Source organism: Thamnophis elegans, chromosome 13 (genome assembly GCF_009769535.1).
Source record: "Thamnophis elegans isolate rThaEle1 chromosome 13, rThaEle1.pri, whole genome shotgun sequence".
Taxonomy (NCBI): domain Eukaryota; kingdom Metazoa; phylum Chordata; class Lepidosauria; order Squamata; family Colubridae; genus Thamnophis; species Thamnophis elegans.
The window spans coordinates 23,549,938-23,555,937 of NC_045553.1; positions in this window are offsets into that span (position 1 = coordinate 23,549,938).

Genomic DNA, 6,000 nt, shown 5'->3' on the forward strand with positions numbered 1-6,000 from the left:
GGGAGTAAGGCCACAGATGGATAATGAACGGCCCCTCCCAGAGGAAATATAAGAGGAGTGAAAGGGGAGTGGCGTTTGCAGGAGTCCATTAGTTCGCTTCATTGGTTGGTGATCTCCGAGACTCCTTCCCAAGTTTTGCAGAGATCGGCCAGGAAGCTCTCCAAGCCAGATAAGGTCGGTGACTGTAAATCCTCCCTCGAAAGACTTTGCTGGATGTGAATGAGCAGAATTCACAGTCAATTAATAAAAGGGTTTTTTGTCAGGACCAGGAATTTGCTTCATGCTCTTGCGAAGCCTCAGTCAGAACAGGAGCATCAGATGGATGTTTGAAGTGACCTTCCTACTGGTAGCTACACCATGAGATCCCCCAACGCAGTGTGTAACTATGGAGCATCAGCTGCACATTCAACAAGCCTTTTTTGATGCCCGCCACAAATAAATGTGGTTCAGGGCTGACAGCATCACTGGCTTTGTTCTTCTCACCTCCTTCTGTGCAAGGCCTTGCCAGTGAACGGCTCTCAAGCCCATCTGTTGCTCCAGCTGTGCTCTCCCGCATGCCTTGGACAGCTGCAGTGCCCGACATTCCATCTCCCCAATTCCTGCATCCGGCTGCAGGAACATTTCTCACGGAGGAAAACTGACGTGGGGAGAGATAAGTCCTCGACCTAATGGCCACCCTGGACCCCATGACATCTGTTGCTAAGCGAGACAGTCGCTAAGTGAGTTTTGCCCCATCTTACCCCTTCTCTTGCCACCGTTCTGTGAATCACTGCAGATGTTAAGCGAGTAACACGGTTGTAATGCAAATCTGGGTTCCCCATTGACTTCACTGGTCAGAAGGTCGCAAAAAGAGGACCACAGGATCCTGGAACACCAGTGCAACTTCAAACTGTCACTGAATGAACTGTTGTAAGATGAGGACTACCTTTACCCTTTCCTGCCACTTTTTTTTTTTTTTTTTTTTTTTTGCTTATTTCCAAGTATGGCAGTATCTTAACTTTTCGAAACTGTGCCTAGAGGCAACTGCTTGGGAACTTTTTTTAAAAAAATAGCTTGTTTTCATTTTCACTGAAATCTCAGTAAAAATGAAACCTTTATTGTTATAAACCTGGAAGGTTAATTTGCAATGAAGATTCCCTCCTGTTCACTATATGATTCACTGTTCTTAGCCCACTGTGATCCTTTTGGGAATTGGTTAGGCTGTCCTTATCAGCATTCTGGGCTCATTCCATTCTCTTATTACTCAGTCAAAACCCAGTTATCTTGGTGGTGGTTTCAGATTAACAGAGTGGGAAGGGACCTTGGAGGTCATCTAGCCCAACCCCCCCAGGAAGCAGGAGACCCTACACCATTTCTGACCGATGGCAGTCCAGTCTCTTCTTGAAAGCTTCCAGTGATGAAGCTCCCACAACTTCCAAAGGCAACTTCTCTTCCATGGGTTGATTGCTCTCCCTGTCAGGAAATTCCTCCTTAGTTCCAGGTTGAATCTCCAGATCTTTTTCAAAGTAAAAAACAATATTTAATTGTAATGGCCACCCAAATCCAATGGGGCCCTTGCCATTCTCAAAATTATTCAGCTTCTGTGCCTCGCTTAGCATTCTGGGAGTTCTAATGTAACTGGGATGGAGAAGGCTGATAGAAGAATGGGGATAATGGCTTTAGTTACCATTTCTAGAAAGAATAGAATAGAATAGAATAGAATAGAATGAGGGATAGAATAAAATAATAGAATGGCAATAGAATAGAAGAATGGAAATAGAAGAATAGGAATAGAATAGAATAAGGGATAGAGTAGAGTAGAATAGAACAGAATAGAATAAGGGATAGAGTAGAATAGAATAGAATAGAACAGAACAGAACAGAATAAGGGATTGAGTAGAGTAGAGTACAATAGAATAGAAGAATGGAAATAGAATAGGAATAGAATAGGAATAGAATAGGAATAGAATAGGAATAGAATAGGAATAGAATAGGAATAGAATAGAATTCTTTATTGGCCAAGTGTGATTGGATACTCAAGGAATTTGTTTTTGGTGCAGATGCTCTCAGTGCATAAAAGACATTTGTCAAGAATCATAAGGTACAACACTTAATGATAGTCATAAGGAACAAACAAGCAATCAAATCATCCTAGGAAACAATCAATATAAATCGTAAGGATGCAATCAACAGTTACAGTCCACCAGTCATAAGTGGGAGGAGATGGGGCATAGGGTTAGCCTTAGAAGAAGAAAACCCAGCTATCAGAAAACTGAAACATTAGTCAGAAATAAACACAGAGAGAGTTCTGTTTATCTTCTGATGTAGTTCACACCTCCAACTTCCTACTCCAAGTATGGTGCTTATTCCTAGACTGATAAGGAGCCTGGAGATGATTCTGTAAACAACTCCCAGCAAAGAGATAAAGGCAGTTCCCAGAAAGGCATTGCAAAGGCAAAAGATTCACCCTGATATATTTTGAGAAAGACTAGACCGGAAATGGTTTTAGGGGGTTGGAGTTCTTTGTCAGCCCATCCTTGTATTCTGAATCAGTCTTGCAAAGACAACTGTCTGCATTTATTACTGACTGGAAACCCCTGATAGATTTTTGCATAGAATAAAAAGCAAACAAAATCCAGAACTTTTGATTTATGTGCATGAGGATTAGAAAATATTAGATAATAGAAAAAAAGAGAGCTTTTCTTTTTGCAACAGTAGCATCAAGAGATAATTTTGTAAATATGCTTGTATTTGCTGCAAAGACAATCAAAAGCTGCTTCTTTATGGGTTTGTTTTCCATTTTTTCTTTTGCACTTTGGTCTTTTCTTTTCTTCCTTTCTCTAATTCCTTCCTTCCTCCCCTCCTTCCACCTCTTCCTCCCTCCCGCCCTCCCTCCTTTCTTTCTTTCTTTCTTTCTTTTTCTTTCTTTCTCTTTCCTTCCTCCCTCCCTCTATCCCACACACCCTTCTTTCTTTCTGTCTTTCTTTCTTTCTCTTTCTTTCCTTTCTTCCTTTCTCCCTCCCTCCCATCAATCTTCCTTCCTTTCCTCTCTCCCTTCTTTCTTTCCTTATCGATTGATTGATCAATCCATTTATGGATTTGTTTTGTATTAGTTTTTGTAAGTTTTTTTTTATCTTTTTAAAACTTCCAATCAGATTAATGCCGAAAGAAAGAAAGAATAAGCATTGCAAAAGAGATTCTTCGCGCTTTGAAAAGGAATGTTTTTTTGGCTTTTAGGCAGATGCCAAGAGGTTGTAAGTTGGATGGGTCTGGGCAGATGGCAGCACAGATGGGCAGCCTGGTCCAGTTGCCACCTGTTGAATCCATTGGCCTATCAGCCCTGGCAGCTGCTCTCCAAATTTCAGACAGAAAGGTTTTTTTTCAGCCTTACTAGGGATGTTGGCACATTGCGTGAAATCAAAGGTGCTCTTCACTTTAATCTGATTCATGCAGCATCTAAGCTACAGCTAGCTTAACTATGTTTGCTTGTTTATTCAAACAACCACAACTGCAGTATGGCTTTGTGGCGTGTACAGCTTCAAATCTTTTTTAGGGAGAAATAGCAAACAGTGTCTCCTTCATTTGAAGAATAGAACATATTTGGCTAAAAAAATATATCAATGGCTGATTTTACACACCACCCTGTTCCAAATCAAATTAGCTACAGTGCAATTTAGCATATTTCTGGATCTCGTCTGAGTGGCACAATAGCTTAGGCTAAAATGTTGTGGCTCAGTTTGTGGCTCTGTTTGTTTTATGAGATGGTTGCTCTAGTCCAGTGTTTCTCAACCTTGGTGACTTTAAGTCCTGTGCACTTCAACTCCCAGAATTCCCCAGCCAGCGAGCTGGCTGGGGGATTCTGGGAGTTGAAGTCCACAGGACTTAAAGTCGCCAAGCTTGAGAAACACTGCTCTAGTCTATCCAATATATAGTCTTTATGATTTCTTGCACAATTATCCAGATGTTTAGACTGCAATTGGCATTTTTATCCACCTATCAACCTCTTCCCAAGAACCTGTGATAGGCAGATGTGGTTGTGTTAAAGCCATTGTTGTAGGATGTCAGCTGTTCCAAGTAAAACGGCCTTTTGCAATTGACAGATGGAGATTCTGTCAATGCCAAAGCGCCTCTTTGATGGCTCGTCGCACAGCCAGATGTTCAGGCTGAATTTGGAACTTTTGTCTGTCTAATTGAGTCCTTCCCAAAGACGCGGGATAGGCAGAGATTGGAGTTTAATGGTGTTAAAGATTTGATTCTAGGATTTAAGCTGCACTAAGTAAAGCTGCCTTTGCAATTGACGGATGGGGATTCTGTCAATGCCAAAGTGCCTCTTACTTTGATGGTTCATCGCTCAGCCAGATGTTCCAGCTGGATTTGGCATCTTTGTCAACCTAATTGACTCCTTCCCAAAGACCTGGGATAGGCAGAGGTTGAGGTTTGATGGTGTTAAATATTTCAATCCAGGATCAAACTGTTTTTGTTTCACACAGGTCATTTTCGGGAAGTGAGGGGAGCCGAATGTCAACTTGTAAAGCATTTCCATGCCTATTATCAAGTTGACATTGAAAGAGAAGGGAGGGAGAGATTTCAGATTTCTACAGCAGGCGTGTGACACAGACTGATTGGAGGGGAGGCACGGGGTAAAGTTCAGCCACCATTAAACAGAAATTAGATCTCGCTCAGCGACAGGCAATGCCAAAATGTTGCTCCTAATAAATGACTGGATTTCTTTTGAACTTTGCCTTGAGGCTCATAAATTAATTAGGGCATCTTTTGGGAACCTCACAGAAAGCTGTACTCTGCCTTTTACAATTGGGGATTTTGTCAGTGCTGAAGTTGAGAGACTGTTGCTCCAGTTATTTTGGAATTGTGGTGGGTATCATTGTTTATTGCATTTATATGCTGCCCATCTCACCGATAAGGTGACTCTGGGAAGCTTACAAATGTTCCAAGGATTTACTGAATTCTGATTGTTGTTTTAATTCTGCAAGTGTGGCTCAGAGAGCATGGTAGGTGATCCTAGCAATTGAAGGGCTAAAAGGTTTGGGAATAGTGTGCACCAACATAAAATGTGATTCCGGCGTTCCTTAGGAGAAAGTCAAACTTCTGCCCCAGATTTGGGGTTGTAGCGCAGATCACACCTATCCACTGTGCTTGAATTCACAAGTTAAAGCCAGGTTGCCCTTGAATAATGCTTGGATAGAAAATGTATATAAAATGTTTTATAGATAGGAAAAAAGGAGTGGAGATTAAGAATGTGATCCGTATTGTTAAGTTAATTAAAGAACCCAGACAACACAATGTTTATTAAGCACTAACCGATGTAAACAATATAAAATTAATTTAAAAAAATGTTTTTAAAAATGCTTGGATAAGAGTGAAGGAAGTTAGCACCACCCCTCTCCTAGAGAAATGAAATATTCTGGAAAATATTGAAAAAGGCAGAATATTATATTTCCCTGGATCAGAAATGGAGAAACATGTTTTTAGGCAGGAAGCAGACTCCCTCTTAATAGCCCCCACCTTTGTCAATGGGCCATTAAAATGCCTGAGCCAGTCTATTCTATATAACAGAGATCTCCCCCTTCAAGCTCCAGGGTGATGGGATTAAGGCATGATAGTATTAGTCCTTTACCCATCTCCCCACAGGGCACCTGGGAAGAAGCAATGCTCAATCAAACTTGGGCTCAAAGCACAGTCCACAGAGTTGCCCTGGGAGTCTGAAAGCCAATCAGAATACAAGATCAAGCTCAAAGGCCAGAGAGGGCATAAAACCAGGGACTTTCCGCATTTCGGTCTTTTTTTCTTCTTCACCCAACATCTGGAAGCATCTGATCCCCCTTTTCTGTTCAGGAGCTCAAGCCATGTCATCCTGTCCACCATTAAACCATCTTTCCAAGCAGCCTCCATGTTTCCAGTGTCTTTTTCCCCACTTGGAACTGAACCCAGAGGGACATTTCTCCCAACAATGGCAGTTACTACCAGCTAGGTTAGCTAAAATGTTTAAAAAATATGTCTACC